Source organism: Hydra vulgaris, chromosome 01, assembly GCF_038396675.1.
Source record: "Hydra vulgaris chromosome 01, alternate assembly HydraT2T_AEP".
Taxonomy (NCBI): Eukaryota; Metazoa; Cnidaria; class Hydrozoa; order Anthoathecata; family Hydridae; genus Hydra; species Hydra vulgaris.
This window is the reverse complement of record NC_088920.1, coordinates 6830746-6849944: the sequence shown is the minus strand read 5'-3', so window position 1 is coordinate 6849944 and position 19199 is coordinate 6830746. Positions and strand designations below refer to the sequence as shown.

General features: G+C 27.2%; 1 long non-coding RNA gene across 1 annotated transcript; it reads left to right on the top strand.

Annotated features, from left to right (window-relative positions):
• The first annotated feature begins 15170 nt into the window (after nt 1–15170).
• On the top strand, nt 15171–16331 carry LOC136074762 (uncharacterized). The gene is made up of 3 exons (XR_010635405.1): nt 15171–15368; nt 15481–15570; nt 16205–16331. It is a non-coding gene; the product is annotated as an uncharacterized LOC136074762 (long non-coding RNA).
• The last annotated feature ends 2868 nt before the right edge of the window (nt 16332–19199 follow it).

Genomic DNA, 19199 nt, shown 5'->3' with positions numbered 1-19199 from the left:
ACATTCCATTTCGCCGATGACACTAACCTGTTAGTTGTTGAAGATTCGTTTGAAAAAATGCAGTTAAAAACGAGACCATATTTTTTCTAATTAATTGGCTAAGAGCAAATAAAATTTCACTAAACGCTACAAAAATTAAAATAGTCTTTAAAACCAAAAACCAAAAAAACAAGGAAAAATGCAGTGTTAACATTAATGAAAAAATATTAACTTCGTCAAAAACTGTAAAGTACCTTTGGCTAAGTAAGTTTGGCTGGATGAGAGTCTTTCTTTTAAGAGCAATTGTCTGAGAAATCTAGGCAAAGTCTGGAAGTGAGATCTTCAAATTGTCCTCATTTTTCAGATATTTTGTATAAGACATTGAAAGTAGGCCACTGGTAAAATTTTTTTCGAAAATTCCTATTTATTTTGAAGATATTGGGTTCCAAATATTGGCCCATTTTGGGAAAATTTTAGGCAAGGAGTGCAATTGCTACTTTGAGGAGCAGTTTTAGCAACATGGTTATGACAGAAATATTTCTTTTTAATTTTTTTGCTAATCTGGGCAGATTTCTATAGTAAAAGTAAAAATTTAACATAGTTACATTTTTGGTTCTTTGGTCCAAAACCAATAAATTTGAAATTTTACTGATAAAAAATCCATGTGCTTGGGTGATAAAAAGCCTACAAAAGTCCTAGAAGTAACCTTATTTTGCCAATTTTTTAACTAAAAAATACCCTAGCAACGGTATAGGTATGCTTAGCAACGGCTACTTTACAGCCTTACTTATTAGTACTGCAATTTTTAAAACGCAACTGTATAAGAGTACTTGATAAAAACTAGTTTTTTAACTTTATCAATAAAAGATCCATTAAACTTCAAGATCAACGTTTTCTCTGTTTAATATTGATGGGAAATACAGTTTTCTAAGAATTACAAAAAAAAATTTAAGAAGTCTTTTAACGGCTAATCTGAATTTCCACGTTGTCAATATCGTCTTTTGAGAGTGAATAATCTTCTCTATGATTAGTTGGTGTTGGTGCATCAATCTTACAAAAAACATCAAGAGACGAATACTTGAGAATATTTCCTTTGGTTGGCTACTTGAAGCAGTTCTCTTCGGGTGCAGCAAAATATTCCATACAAAAAACATAAGTATCATCATCATTGACCTAATGGTTGATGTAAAAATAAAGTAACGTCTAATCATTGCTGCTTCCTAAATATTCCTTGATTTTAGTTAATATGGTTAACAAACCAATAATTTTGTAAAAGATCTCAATACACAAATATACAATATTTTAGTGTTGTAACTTCTTACATTTTGAATTATTGCAGGATACCATTGCATAAAGTACGGAGCAACAATCCAATCACCGATTTGAAAATCAGCAGCTAACTCTTTTGCAATCAACTGAATATTGTTGTTTAAATCATCTTCTTCGTTTTCAGGTGCATTTTTCAAATAAACAGTTTCATCAATCACATCATCAGTTAAGATAAACTCTTCACAAAAAGTGATTACCAACCTTCCTGTTTTTTTTTTATTTACTCCATCTAAAAAATTACACTTGAAGGATAAAGAAAATTGCTTAATAATTATTTCAACTCCCAAGAAAAAAAAAGTCACGTTTTTTATCATACATACTCTGGGAAAATGTAAATATACAAGTTAATTTACTTGCCTACAGAATAATGATCGAATTTGTTGAGTTGTCACATATTCACTTAGCTTTAACATTGCCCTCAGCTGCTGATGAACTTGCTCTGGATTCATTTTCTTCCTTTCCAAGGAAGTAATATTTTTATACTTCCACTTTTCGGAAATAGCAATCAGAGTTTGGGACCCATCCATGTCAGCTGCCATGACATCATCAAGACCAGCCAAAGCTTTCCTTTGAGAAGGTTTTATTCCACAAAGAATTCTCCATAAAGGGGTATCTGACATAGGAAGATAATTAGTTTCTTGACAAATTTCTTTATAAAATGTGATTTTATGGCTAAACTTCATCATTAAAATGGCATTAGCCACTTTATGTTCCTCTCCATTGTCAAACATTATTTTATTTACATCATAAGCTACATCTTGCAGCAAACCTCGACAAAACATAAATTGTTCAAACAAAAATGTTCTATTTTTTCCTGTGGCATTACTTGTTATGGTTAATAACTGAAAGCAAAAGAATTTTTCTTAAAGAATCACTTTCTTGAAACATCTTAACTGGTACAACAAGGTCTTCTGGAACCAGTTGAGTTGAACCATCTTCATCCTAATTGTGTAACACTTAAGAAATTAGTGCCTCTGATTGACCAGGTGTAATTGCTTCAGCAAATATCTTTTCAAGCTGCATTTTAAATTTTTCAAATTTCTTTTTAACTATCTGTTTGGTTCCTGGCGTAAAGTCTTCTATTCGCTTTTGCTTTATCTGAAAGGACAGTGGAATTGCTACAAATGCTTCACACAGAGCGTGCTGCTTTTTTTGATTCTTTGATAGTTTCATCTGAAATTGTTATATCTGGAACATATATGTCACCAGCAGGAAAGCAAGACTTTATTGGTGTTGGAGTTGGTTCTAACATGTCAATATTATTATATGTAGAAATACTTTTAAGGTGGCTGAAGCAAAATACGGCTCCAACAGGAAGTGGTGAATTTTTTTCATTATAAGCAGCAAGGGTGTTTATAGGAATGGATCTAATTTTTGGCGCTTTTTTACCAAGTTAAAATTCATGTTTTGGGTATTGAAAACTGTTTGGCTGCTTCCAGTCAATACCCAGAGAAAAACGAAGGTACGCATATAATGAGTCATAGCATGAAAGATAACCTTGTAATCGGCTTTCAATCAGGGTTTTTTCGTTCCACTGGTTTGTCGGTGGTAGCTATAAAACAGTAATGTTAGATTTTTCACCTATATTGTTCTAACCTGATAAATTCTATCATTATTTTAACATAATCTTTAATTGTAAACTACTTAACTTTATATATCTGTATAAAAATTTTCATGTAATAAAGAACAAAAAAAATATTTTTAGCCCTTAAAATAAATACAAATAGAAAATATTTATGTATAATTTTTATTTGTATTTATTTTTACGGGCTATATGTATTTTTTCAAGTGCTCTTGTACAGTTCCACTATAAAAAAGTATTATACTAAAATTTTTAATTAAAGTACTAATTATTAAAACTGTAAAGTAGCGGTTGCTAAGCATATCTATATCGTTGCAAGGGTATTTTTTAGTTTAAAAATTGGCAAAATAAGGTTACTTCAAGGACTTCTGTAGGCTTTTTATCACCCAAGCATATGGATTTTTTTTCAGGTATTGGAAGATGCATGTTTAAGGAAACTAAATAACTTATACTGTTTATGGCAGACCTAAGGCCACGGTTGTTATGGGTAATCTATCAATGCGCGTTGAACGCAAAAAGTGATTTTTGGCAGGTTATTTCTTCCCAGGTCCTTGTATTCACATAATTTTTGTTTCATAAAATCAGGGTATGTCTTAGTGTCTTTCAAAAGCACCTTAGAAAATTACGTGCAAGTATTGGCCTTAAGAAATATAAGAGCTCAAAGTTAGGGTAAAATTTCAAATCTACTGGTTTCGGACCATGATTTCTAAAGAACCAAAAATGTAACTATGTTAAATTTTTACTTTTACTATAGAGATCTACCCAGATTAGCAAAAATATTAAAAAGAAATGTTTCTGTCATATTCATGTTGCTAAAACTGCTCTTCAAAGTAGCAATTGCACTCCATGCGCAAAATTTTCTCAAAATGGGCCAATATTTGGGATCCAACATCTTCAAAATAAATAAGAATTTTCAAACAATGGGACAATAAAATTTGGCAGCGAATCAATTAAACATTAGTGTACCAATGCTTAGAACAATCTTCCTCATTCTTTTAAAACTGAAAACTCAATTTCTCGATATTTTTTTCTCAATAAATTAAAAAAACACTATTTGAATAGATACTAGAATAATAACATCAATAAAAGCAATATATCACTGTTAATAGTCTTATTAAAAATACTCTCTCTTGTATATTTTATTTATTTTAAACTTTTTTTTTTTTTTTAAGAATCTTTACATTTATGTACAGCTTTTTTGTCGTTCTTGTACAATGATTGAATATGTATGTGAGCATGCATGTGTAGGTATATGTATGCGTATGTGTGTAATTGTGTGTTTATATGTGTATGTATATGTGTTGTGTGGTAATATGTGTGTATGTGTATGTATATGTATGTATGTATGTATACGTGTAAATGCGGATGTGTGTATATATATATATATATATATATATATATATATATATATATATATATATATATATATATATATATATATATATATAAATATATATATATATATATATAAATACGCTTATATATATGTATATATAAGCGTATGTGTGACATATATGTACGTATTTATGTATGCATGTATGTATGTATGTATGTATGTATGTATGTATGTATGTATGTATGTATGTATGTATGTATGTATGTATGTATGTATGTATGTATGTATGTATGTATGTATGTATGTATGTATGTATGTATGTATGTATGTATGTATGTATGTATGTATGCATGTATTTATTTATGTATTTATTTATGTATGTATGTGTGAGGGTATAAGTATAGATATATTAATATATACCATTGTTATTATTATCATTGTTATTATTGTTATTACCTTTATTTTTATTAATATCATTATTATTTAATAATACCATTATTTTTAATAATACCATTATTTTTATTAATACCATTATTTTTATTATTACCATTTTTATTATTATAGTTAATATTAATGTTATGATTATTAACGTTATGATATTTAGAGTTACTAATATTTAATCCTTATGTTATTAGTCATTATTATTAGGTGTTAACGCATCATTAGTAATTATACTATTTGTAAACATCCTTGAATAGTAAAATCTTGTAATTCAGAATATATTGAAAATTGATTGATTGAGGTTGTAGAATAGGTTCATTTTTGGAAATAACATTGCTTGTTGATGTTGTAAAGTTAGGTAAAATGCTTAAGTTATTTTTGTCAGTTAATGACAAAAATTTGCTCGCAGAATCTTCATTTTGGGGAAAAACTTTTTTTTTTTTGAAGTGCTTTTTCTTTTTTTAAAAACTCTTGAGGCACCAATTTTTCTTCCACTACTCAACAATTAGCAGTTAACAGTTATTGTATAACAATTAACAAATTAGCAGTTTACAATTATTGTTAACTAGCAGTTAACAGTTCTGCGTAGTACAGGAAAAATGAACAATATTTTTGATTATAACCTTATTGATTCACAGAGAGTAAGCTAAAATTAAGAGACTTAAAAATGTTGAAGCTTTATTGATTAAAGACATTAAAACTTAAAATAAAGAAAAGCTTAAAATAAAGATAGTTTGAGGGGTCAGAATAATATCAAAAACTTTTCATGAGTGAAACCACAGATGTCGTTTTTCAACAGCCAAGAAAACAAGATTCAATCAAACGCTTATTAAAAAGTTTAGAACAAAACTAATAAAGTTCTAGAGAGCACTTTTGAATGTTATCTGAACAACAAGCCGTATATAAGTTTATTTGATTTTAGAAATGGTCTCCGGATTAATCTGGATAACTAACAATGGGCTAACCTGATTAATTGGAATAGCAAGAACAGTAAAACAATTAAATTCAAGGTTCCAATTAGTGGAAAAGTTCATTATTATTAGTTTTGCTTTGTCCTTAAGAAAAGTGACAAGTTAAGACCCATGGATTAAAGATGAAATGCTGGACTTATCTTTGTTAACAATACTGTTAAAGTTATTCCAAAGTAACAGGAGTCCAGCATTAGTGAAAAGACACAAAATTTAGTAAACTGAGACAAGTAAAGCTTTGCCTTAGGTTGTCATCATTTTAAGTTTATTTAAGAATAAATATTTTTTACTCAAAAATTTGTACTTTTTAAAACGATAAAACAAAGTAATACAACTGAACATAACAGATGCACATGTAGTATGAAGTAGGATGGACATAGCTATTAGAAGGTTAAGTAGGTGACGCATTTGTAAGTGGAGAGAGAAAAGATATCACCCCGAAGACCGTCAATTAGGGAAGTCACTAAAAGAATCAAAGTCAGCATAAGAGTAGTAGTAAGTTAAAGTGATAAAGTTAAAGTAAAAGTTAAATAAGTTATCCAAATATTATCCAAAGAATAAGTATGACAAAATGTAGTTTGCAAAATTTTAAACCTTTAAATTTGACCCTGGAAAAAATAATACAAAAAACGAAATAGAACTAGAAATGTAACTTAGTTCAACCCCATAAATGTTTTAACTAACATATGAAAATTATTTTTAAAATTGATTGATAAGCATTTCCTACCCTCTATTGACTAACATAAAATTTTTAATCGAAGTACAGTTAAAGTTAGCTACAGTTGCACAAAAATATGGAAAAAAATTGTTATTATCTCCAATTTTTGTTCAATAATGTTTAGAAAAAACAACAAAGCAAACCTGTGGGTTTAACTACTAAAACAAAAAGAGGTTTTTATGCGTTTTAAATTCAGAACAACTAGAAAAAAATTTCTCTATGTGTTTTTTGCTCCTACTTTTGTACAAACAAGGTCAAAAAAACGCACTCTTTTTGCAGACACAGTACACACAGATGTGATGTCTAACAACCATAGAATCCCATATTCACTAGTCACCTCATATTTTTACTAGATTAGTTATTTAATGTAACTTTGAATCTTTAAAAGACATAAAAACCACAAAAAACTGCTACATTTTGGCCGCTTTTTCAAAGGCGAGGTTTCTACTTTAAGAGCTATATCTTGCTCCTATTTTTTTGGCCTAAAAGATACATGCCAAGGCCTCATTCTATTAAATTTTGAAACTTCCATAGTCAATAATAAGGTTATAATAAAAACGTTAATCATCCGTTGTCTCTTTTTGAAGAGGTTTTAGTGTTATACTCTATACTTTAGGTCCCTGTACACAAACCACAAGTGTTAAAGAGCTGATTTTTTGTCAGATTATAGCCAATCACATATATGTAAAGAGTTTTTGATATTTTTTAAAAACTCCATAACCCAAAAATGAAAAAAAAAAACAAAATAGATTTACAACGGAGCTCCAAGTGCAATCAGTAGCGCAAAGAGCTATAAAACTTTAAATGTGTTTTTCTCCTTAGGCTATAAAGATTAGATTTTAATTTTTACATCTGGTGATACAAGAGACCTTGCAGATTAATGTCCAATAGGTCGTTTTTTTGGTCCTCAAAATTGAGGTTGGGACCATTTTCGGATAGGTGTGTGCTAGATAACAATAATTGTAAACTGCTAATTTGTTGATTGTTATACAATAACAGTTAACTGCTAATTGTTGAGTAGTGGCTAAACAATTTTATTGTACATTAGATGGCGGCAAAAGGTTAATGCTATTAATATATATTTCTTTATTTCTTAGAAATGAAGAAGAATGACCTCAGAGTATGACTATTATACTGCGGTTGGAAAAAAATGATTTAATAATTTAAAAATTTTTCCCAGAATCACTATATACATAAGGTCATGAAAACGACCAGCATGCGATACTTTATTAAAAACTTAAAACATATTAAGAGCATTAACCTTTGCTTCCCTGTCTCAATCTAATGCTCAATAGAACCGTCCAGCCACTTAGCCACAAATTTCAAGGAAACATCAAGGCTCTCTCTGAGGTCCTGTATTGTTTACCTACATTAATGATTTTCATGACGATCTTTTATCTAAAGTTGCTCTATTTGCTGACAACTCAATTTTATGCTCTTGTTGTTGCAAAACGGTTTTTACCTTTTTGATCACTTAGAAATATTTCAAATTCATAACCGCTTCTCTTTCTTAAAATAAATTTAACTTTTCTTTTCAGTATATAACAATTTTATTGGAATATTTACAGAATTTTTGTTGTATTTAAATAAATAAAAGATTAAATGCAAATTTTAAAAGTATTTCTGTCTTTTAAGAGAAGTCTGGATGTTAAATAAGGCCTTTGAGTTACTTATATTGTTTTATAAAAAAATTCTCTTCAAGTGAAAAAACGTGAAAACAATTAATCCGCTGTAAAATCGCCGATTTTAAACCCTCCCCTCTCCTACTACACACTTTTTGTACTTTTTAATTAACCCCTGCACCAATGCATACGTTTGAATAATAAAGCAAAAGTGAAACCTCCCCCTTAAAGCTCAAAACTTTTAAACTCAGCTAATTCATTGAATATTTTTGTATTTATTTAAAAAGGAATAATTAAAAAGGTAAAAATGAAAAAAAGGTAAATTGGTTTTTTAAAAAAATCACAAAAAAAAAGTTCCGCTTGCGCACTTTTAGACAAAGTTTAGACTAGCCCTTTCCTCCCCCTTACCCTTAATAACTTGCGAAATATGTTTTTTTTTATATATTTAAAGATCTTAACTACCGGTGTACCATTTTTAATTTACTGCCGTTAAATTTTTACTGCCAGTAAAATTACAACGTTGGAATTTTACTGCTATAGTTATTATTTTACTGACTTTTTTTATTATACAGTTTTTTGCATTTATTATTTTTTTTTATTATTTTAAAAACTTTAACATTTAAAACATTTTTTTGGTTCTACAAACAAGCTTTTGTTTCTCGTAGGTGATTGTGGTAATATATCGAAAAGAGCAACTAAACATAGTTAAAGAAGTTCATGACGGTCTAGGAACTTCAGAGAAAGCTGTTGCATTAGCCAGTCACATTGGCATTAATGCTGTTAGAAAGCAAATATCTTTAAGATTTTTTTGGCATTCAATAGTGGGGGATATCACAAAGCATATAAACCAATGTGATCGATATCAGAAAACCTCCAACAGAAATCTTAAAGTCTCTTCTTCTTTAAAATCTGTCAAAGTGTAACAAAAAGTAATGAAGCGAGTTGGTGTGCGTTTAATTCAATTACCTGAATCGAATAGATTCAAATTTGTGATTGTTCTTATTGATTATTTTTCTAAATAGACTGAAGCTAAACCTCTAAGCAATAAAACAGCACTATCAGTAGCATCCTTTCTCTATTAGATTTTATGCAGACATGGTTGTTTTAAAATACAAATCAATGACCATGGTTGGGAATTTGTAAACTCTGTATCCATTGCCTTACATGATATGTAATTTATGGCCTTCAGTTATTGGTCAACTTATTTGATATATATTCCTAAATGTAAAATCTTCTGATGCTAAGATATAGGAAAATGCATAACTTTACATAAAAAAGTGAATCAAAATCTTGCCTGGAAAGTAAACTATCATTTAATGTATGCATTAAATAATAAAAGTTTTATAGGCAGGTAAATTAAAGTGCCCTTAATTATATAAAACATGTATATTTTTACCCGCCCCTCCCACAAACTTTAACATTTCTTCTTTACTTGATGACAGTAAAAAAATAACAAGCGCAGTAAACTTTTAACGTTGTAATTTTACTGCGCAGTAAATTTTAAACGTTAAAATTTTACTGCGCAGTAAAAATACTATGTTAAATATTTACTGCGCAGTAAAATTTTAACGGAGTAAAATATCAACATGACACCGGCAGTTGTGAGGCTAATTTGTTTATTGGCAACCATATCGAATACTTGCGAAAAACGCAAAACCTTTAAAAAAAACTTTTTAATTACTTATTTAATCACTTATTTAAAAAGTAGTTTTGTTAGTATTCAATAAGGCTTTCACGAAAAATCTCATCTATGTATTTATATATCGTTTATTTTCCTAGAGTACATATAAATTTTACTCAAAAATTTTATAATTTCAATTTTTAGAAAAATTATTAATAATTTGGAATTTATATGAAATATTGATTCTATGATAAATACATCTAATAATTCAAGAAAGACATCTATTCTGTAATTATTAATAATCTGAAAAAATACCTATCCAACTATTTTGAATTTGTTATAAACATCTACTAATGCAATTGAGAGTTCTGTAATATGAAGTTGGTTTTCTTTAATATATTTAGTTAAACAAATCCGAACCTTCAAGAATGCTGGATAACTGGTTGTTGGAAAGAAATTTTGGAGATAATATTTATTAATTCAGTATCAACATTAAGTAGTTTAAAAAAACTAAGAACATTATGTTGCAAATGATATATACTATACATCAGTTAACACAGTTCTGAAAAGTGTATAAATTTAATTACATAATGTCTCGGTTAAGAATGATTATTTTCTTAAAAAAATATCTCTATGATTAAATAATAAAAACTTTAGTTATTGATTCTGCTACTAACGCCTAAACAATACATTCATTATCTAATCAAAAAGATTACAAAAAAAAAAAAAAAACAGCAACAGAAAAACAATCAGCTTCAAGCAAGAACAATTAACAATTATAATAATAGACACAAATAACATTTATGTAGTATACAATTTAAATTTAGCGACACACTAAGTGTATTGTTTTTCAATTTTATTAGGTGTTGTACTTTTACTCTGTGTGTAAAGCTAAATAATATTTTTGTTTGATAAAGAAATTCTCAATGCAATAATTAAATACTCATCACAAGAAAATATGCATGTTAGAATACAGTTTTAAGATTAATTTTTTTCAAATTTTCATGCCTGAATATTACAGAACAATGTCATTAAAAACAAACAAAATAAAAAAGTCAAGGAAAATTTAGTCATCTATGGAAAACGCTAAACTCATTTTATGATGCTGTCAAATCTATATTAGTGGCTTTTATTTTTAACAAAATGTATTTAAACTCCAAAGAGCGCTGGATACCATCATAGAATTTTTTTGGTTTTATATTATCACAAAGAAGCAAAGTAAATGCAAGAGATGTAAACCATTCAACAGAAAGTTCAATTTACCATCTTCAGTTTTTAATCTTTTATTCTTCATTAAAAATTTACAAGAGTTCAAGATATTATAGAAAAATGTAAGGAGAATAATTAGTTTAAAACAACTTTTTTTTACTAAATTCATTTATTTGTTTATTTATATATTATTTTCAAAATGCTTTTGAATTTAAATGAAAAGTGATATAATTCATCGTAGCAAACAATTTCTTTTAAAAATCATGTGATTCTAAAGTTTTTAAAGGTATAAACTTTAACTTAGGCTTCTGGTTGTATTGACTTATACAATGACCATTTAACTTGGTAAGTCAATGCTTGAATCTTGACTCATCAATTTAATAGAGTAGCTTCTGATTTTAAAATAAATAAATTTTTTTTTAATAAATCATTTTTTTTTTAAATAAAGTTGCGTTGCATTTAAAATTCAAACCAGTTGCTACTTTTTATTAACATTTTCACCTTGGTTATTTGCTTTATAACTTAATGCAAGTAATGTTTCTAATTTTTAATTTTAATCAGATTCTTCTGATTTCAATAGGATTTTGTTTATTTTAATCTGATTTTTTATAATTTTTCTCTGTTTTTTTGATTTGATTTTATTCAAATTTTATATATTTTAATCTTAATAAAATTCAAAACATAACAATTCTTTATTAGGGTTCAAAAATATTATGTATAAAAATTTAGCATTAACACTTCAAAAAATATAATAGTTTGTTACTATCTATATTCCTCCCTGACATTAAACTCATGGGACTCATATTTAAAACCAAATCTTCAATTATATAAATTCAGCAAAAGTTCTGGTCTTTTTTCAGATTTCAGATTGACATTGTGAAGTTTCAAAGACTCCTCATTACAATTTTACAGTTACTGTAACAAATTGGAAAAATTTTTGTATAAAATAACATCTATCATAATTAGTCTCATACATCATAATTAGTTATAATTAAAGACATTTTTAAGTCTTTTATGTTCACTTCCCTCACGATCAATCAATTTTCTCTTTATGTTCTTTTTCGCTTTGTTTCTGACCTTGACTTTTTGCTTATTGAGTTTTAAGAAATAAATCTTAACAAAACTCTATAAATCTTATATGTACTACTTTGAAAATACTTTTTCATTTATGTTGGTTTTCAAACACTTCTGTAGTTTAGTTAATTTTCAACAGTTTAACTAATTATATTTGTTTTTTTATTAAAGAATATAGTTCATTGGTAGTAAGTAATCAAATATAAATCTAATATGAGCTACTTTGAAAATACTTCCCACAACTGTTTCAACTCCAGAGTTCTTTATTCTTTAAGTTTTGGGTTAAATAACAAAAATAATAATAAACAATGATTATTGAATAGCAAATATAAATCTAATATGTGCTACTTAAAAAAAAAAAAAAAAAATCAAGATTTATTAAAAAAATAAAACAGAATAACCATGGTTTTGTGTAAATTCTAATTTTTTAAAAGAAGCTGTGTTTAGTTATCCCTTTCAATAAAAAATAAGCATTCCTTATTTAACTTGAGTTAAACCTTCTCTAACCTTAACAAAACACTTTACAGTGTCAAACTTTTTCAACACCTATCTTCTTTCTTAACTTTAAAGGAACGAGTCGACAAGTTCTTTTGATTCCTGTACTACATGAGATTTCTTCAATTCCTGCACAAGAACAAATTTTCTGATTCCTGCACAAGGTGTTGGTACATTTAACAATCCTTCAATGTCTGTTGCAATGTTACAATCCAAAGATTTAAACTAAAATATTGTTGGTAACAAATTTTTGAATTCTTTATCTGCAAAATTCACTGCAGCTTTATTTTCATTTTTAAACAAATAAGATTTGAATTATCTAAGATATAGTCTGTTTGTAAGAAGATAAGTGTTTCTGACAGTCTGAAAATATCTTGTTTTTTTTTTTAATCTTATATAAAATACAAATATTGTTTATAAAGTGTCACTTATTTTTGTTTATATCTTTTAGCAACTTATCTAAAATTACTGCAATTGGTTGTATTATTTTCAATAACTCTTCTGTTTTCCATTTTATCTGTATCGCCCTTACTTTCAAAAATTGTGGGATCTAAGTCTCTATTTTTATATTTGTAAATACAATACTGAGTTCCTGTTTTTACACTTTTATAAATTTAAATCAAGATTTTTCAAAATGGTTTACACTATGGTTTAAATAACCTTTCAATCAATGTATGTAAAAAAATTTGCTTGCATTTAATTTATAACATTTATTAACTGAATTGTTTGAGAATAAGCACAGTAAGTGAATATATGTCGACTTTTTAATTAACCCATATTATATCATTTATTAGAAATTGGGGGTAAACAAACTAAAAAATCAGTTGTGGTTTGTTGAATTAATTTTTTTTTAAAATGCTCAAAAGTTTTTCTGGTGTTGGTTAAGGCCAAAGTTTGACACAATAGCTGTGTCAAACTTTGGCGGAACAATGATTTTTTGATACATAAGACAGCTTATGGGCATGTGTAAAACTTTGTATATTCATACTAGTGTCAGTTAAGGGTCTCAATGATTTTAAAAAGAATTTTGGGTAATTAAATTTTGCTAACGAAAATACCCCAAATTTAAAGATTTTATGAAGACCCATATTATACTTTCGTGAAGGATCTTTAAGGTCAATTCAGATTAGAATTGACCAGGTTCAGATTTTTTTTTTTTCAGATTGATTTCAGATTCAGGTTAAGGGCTATCCACAAAGTAAGTCACCATTATTTAGGCAATATTTTGACTTCTTCCCCTCCATTGTCACCGGTTGCCCTATTTTCTATCCCCCATTAAAAAGGATGATACGAATTGCACAATTGAAAAATTATATTATGTTAGTCTATATATTAAATGTGAACATGGAAACTTGCTTCACTCTTCGTCCATCCAAGAATTTTTGAAATGATTGTTAATTAATATGATTAAAATAGAGCAGTCTGAATTGTCTTAAATGGTCACATCATTTGGAATATGGAGGCTCTCTGTTTTGATTTTGTCCTCATTGAGCTATTCAGCAAAGGCTGCATTCTCTTCTGCCACATTTGTAGCCATCAATCTTTGTTCTTGGAGACAATGTAAACAGGTCTGACTTTGCGAAGAGATAACAGCTATTTGGTTAAAAACATTGGAATAAGTAGAGCTGACACACTTTTTAAGAATGACTTGAGAAGTAAAAAACAAGTTGCAATGCTTACAGATCTGAGACAAACCTAATTGTACAGAGGGGCAAAATAGATCATAAAGAGGGACTTTGAATGATTTTAATGATCAAGGAATGGTGCACTGAATATTAGAAATGATAAGGGAAATGATTTTTTCCTGCAATGTCTGAAACGGCTACAGCTTTTAAGCCATCTTCTGACAGGCAAATTAGAATGGGTGAAGAAAAAAAGTGACCAGGAATAACATGGAAATAAGAGCTCCTTGTCGAAGAGCTACATTCGGGATATTCGCATTTTACGATCTGCATGAAATATGACTGGTGTGAACACGAGAGGCAAATCAGTCTTATTCTATTGTATAGATATGATGCGAATCAAGCTCTGTCATGTTGCCAGGATTGATATACTCAGCCACCATTAGGAACTGATCAATCATTGAACTTGAAAAAATCAGCAAATTCAAAATACTGTTTCTTTAACAAAGATAGACTGCTCTGCCTTAAATATGAGTCAAGAATTTCTTGAAAAAAGATTTTTTTCAAGAAGTTCTTGAATTCTTGATTTCTCTATTTCTTAAACCTTTAACGTTGTCAAGTCCTAATATAGTAGCTTGCAAAGAAATAGGCTTTATATATGTATAAATAATATTTTTTTGTTAACAAAAAATATGTTAATAATTAGCTGCAGGACTATTTCTATTTTTTTATTTCTTTAAAAAGTTTATCAAGAATTTTGTGGCGAGACTGTAGCGATAACTTATTAAATTATAGTAAATCTTGATTTGAAAAAAATTTAAATCAAAAGAACAATAATGTAACAATAACTTCATAAAATCACACGTTCACATGTGTTTTTATGAAGCTCGTTATGAAAAGCATGTTCAAGGTTATTAAGATTAACATAGAAAATAAAAAAAATCTTTTAGGTGACTTCCTTTTCTGATAAACTCTTCCCTCTCTCTTGCTCTTTTTTGTCCTTTTGTCTCGACCCCCTACTCCCTTTAACCATGATTTCCTTTATAGATGGCCCCTTAATTGCTAATTTCACAGAGTGTAAAGAAGGAGTTTGTGTCAAACTAATGGATTGGCAGGTTGGAGTACATTTTTTTTAGTTTTATATATTTTTTCATTTGGTGGTGCCAAAAGAGGTTGAATAGAGATTTTTTTAAAAAAATATTTTTTTATTTATTGTGATAAAAAATATTTATTAGTGATTTGTTAAAAAAAAAATTCATAGTGATTTCCTTTTTCTATCAGCAAGTTCTTTCTCAATATAACTGGGTGAAACCATTATATGAATTTCACATGGTGTGAAGGAAGAGTTTGAGTCAAAACGATTGATTAGCAGGTAGGACTACATTTAGTTAATTTTGTTGTTAATTTTTTATTTTTATGATGCCAAAAAATATTGAATAGTTTTTTTTTAAAAAAATTTAATAGTGATTTTCTTTTTCAATCAGAAATTCTCTCTTAAAATGGCTGGAGAGAACCATCTTGGAAATTTCACAGGTTGTTAAAGAAAAGTTTGTGTCAAAACAATAGGTTTGCAGGTCAGACTACATTTTGTTAATTTTGTTCTATTTATGGTGAATTTTAAAAATTCTGTTACATTGTTAAAAAAATGTTTCATTTCAAATTATAATGGCAATTGAGTTGAAGGGAAAAACACTTTCTCGTACCTAGTACTTAGTCTTATCCAGCAGATTGATAGTTAGGCTTTACGGCACCCTTTAAAAGAATGACCTCATATGATAAAGGGGGCTATAACCTCTGGAACTCTAGCCACCTTGTGCTAGTGTTCGTCACCAAGAAATATTTTTTCTTATATAAATTTGTTATTAATTAAATGCTAGATTTCAATTTATACCAATTAAACCTTTTTGTAGTAGTTTTTTCTAGTAGTTTTTATTTTTGCCTCTACATTTTTTACAATAATTTTAACAATAGATATATATATTTGTATATATATATTTGTCTGTTAATTACTTTGATTTTCCTGTTTTTTTATAGATTTTCTTTATATTCCCATTACGGAGTTTATTATTACATACTGTGTTAAAGTATTATGTAATAAAAATATATAAAATGGAAAAGTTATTTTTACACGAACTCTTTCTCTTATCAATTTTATTTTAAACTCAATAGTTTAAAGTTCTTGTTGTTTTTAATTTAAATTTATTTTAGGAGTTGAACAAATTGCTAAGACCTATAAAGATTGATTTTGCAATATCATCACAAATGCGCTAACAACCTTAACAATGATGCACGATTTGGGATATAAACAACAATATATTGTATATGTTTGAGATTGTAAATATGAAATAGAGTAGTTAAAATATATGATTCATTTTTCAATTTTCACAACAAAGATTTTTTTTGGAAATTTCTGACACAAAAATAAAATTTAAATTTGAACAAAGTATTTCTCCTCTATGGTAGCAATTAAAAGTTGACAATAACTATAGTGCTCTGCTACTCTTTGCTACAATTATTCTTTGCACTAGAGTTTTGCAACTTGGTTATAAACTTTCTGTTTATATCCGCTCATTTTCACAAGTTTCATCAAATTTATCTTCAAATGTATATGTGTTAAAGAATAACATAAATATTTTTAATTATTTAAATATGTACTACTATTCAACAATGGCTTTTTGTTATAAAAAATTTTAAATCTTTTTATCAGTGGCATAACTACAAATTGTGCTCTTCCATCTCCTCCTTGCATGATTTTTTCTTGGGATCCCTTTTAATGAATAAGTCTCTTAATGAATAAGAACTAGATCTCTCGATTATTAAAAATTAAAAGAAAAATAATAAAAAAACTCCTTAAAACCTTCACTGTATTTCTTTAGCTATGGTCTCCCCTACCCATGCCTTGCTGGGGTGTGATCCCCCATTTATCTATTTACACAACTGCTTTTTTACTTTTTTATTTTTAAAGAATTTTACTTTTATATTTTTAAATTTTTTTTTGTTATCTTGTAAATGATTTTATAGTTTTTATTTATGGAATTTATGTATTGAGATAAATGTAAAAGTTTATACTTTTTTTTTTAAAGAACTTTTTTTTTTGTTATTTAATATTTCATGTTTTTTTTTGTTATTTAATATTTCATTTAATATTTTTTTTTGTTATTTAATATTTCTGTGAATTCCATGTTAATTTTTAAGTAGATAGGAGATAAAAGTTTTTAATGATATCATATGTAGGGGTTGTTCATAAATTGTCACACCAAGTTTAAATTTAAAGTATGAAGTAGAAGATCATCAACTCTTTTACACAGAGGTTATAAAGAACTATAGCAAAAGACCGATTTATCTCCTACCGCCATTTAAAAGTGTAATTTTTAGCATGACATTAGATATTCTTAGCTAGTTACGACCCAAATGTAACATTTTATAAAATGTTTAATAAAAGGTTTATAAAGTAGAAAATCACAACCAAGTTTTTTGTGTTGGGCGTGAAAAATTAAAAAGTATAGTAAAATTTAAGAAAAATATTATAAAAGATTGTGAAAGTTTGAGTTTTATTGTAGTTCTCCTTTAATAATAATATTAAATTCTATTTTATTCTCTTTTTTTATTCCCTTGTTCTCTTTTATTGTCTTGTTCTCTTTTATTATTATAAGTAATATATATATTTGGTACAATATATACAATATTATAAGTAATATATATTTCGTATTTGAGTTGCAAGATTAGAGTTTTTATTCATGTTTACAACAATGCTAAAAATTGTATTTTTCTAATGAAAAGTTGTTTTTCACTAATTGAATTATTTTATATTTTCAATTATTAAACCAAAAAAATAAAATTTAACAGTTGTTTTATTTTAAAGGATAATATTAAAGACTTTACTCAAAGTAAATCGGTAGAAGAGGTTGAGGAGGTAAAATTTTTATACTATAATTATAAAATTTTTACTTTAAACATCTGGTATAAAAAATTGATCTAAAAAAACCTAAAAGAAAACTTTCATTTTTAGAAAATAAACAGATATTTCTTAAACAAATTTAAAAAATTTTTTATATCATTTAGTTATTATTTTAAAATTTTATAATTTCGTTTAATTTGCCGCACAGGTTGACATACTTGTAAGGATTTGTTTTTTGATAATATTAAAGACCCTTCAAATATTCAAGGTTCTTGGTTTACCACTAAGTATAGTTTTTAAAGCTCTTTTATAAATCCAGTGTCATTTTGCTATATATGAGGTGAATTTCTCACATGAAAAGGTAAGTCTTAGAAATTGTTTAGAAGTTGTTGATACAAATGCAAAGAGTTAGGAATAAGATACATATCAAAACAAAAATCAGCTTGATAGCATCATTATTGGAAGTTCTACAAAACTTTTAATGGAGGAGATTTGAAAATAAAATAAAATTAAAATGTGTAACTTTCACATAATGATTAAACTGCTAGAAATAACAAAGTCAGCTTAAAATTTTTTAAAGATCATACGATATATATATATATATATATATATATATATATATATATATATATATATATATAGACATATATATATATATATATATACTATATATATATATGTATATATATATATATATATATATATATATATATATATATATATATATATATATATATATAGGCATCGGCGGGAAGCAAGAGCTTAGCTCTCACTCTCGCCCACACTCCCCTAAAACAGTTTACGGGAGCAATTTACAGCTCTCGCAAAAGTATTTTTTTTTCTCTCAAAAGTTTAATTATCATTGTAACTAAAATGAAAAACGCGAAGTCAAAAAAATTTAATTCATTGGATAATAAACAGGCACGGTTTTTGCAAAGTCAAAAAAATAACTCTTGTTATGTGTTTATTATTGTAACATTAACGTTACAAACATATGCTAGTAACAAGTATAAAACTAAATTTTGTATTTAATAAGCAATTTTTATATAAATAAACAGATAGCTTGTGCAAAAACCAAAAACTTTTGTAAAATGCAGTTTAGAAATGCAGCTCACAAGGCTCGCCATGTTGGTTTTAGGAGAGCTTTTCTCTGCTCTTGCACTCATTTACTGCCGTTGAGGCCTGTATATTTATATATATATATATATATATATATATATATATATATATATATATATATATATATATATATATATATATATATATATATATATATATATATATATATATATATATATATATATA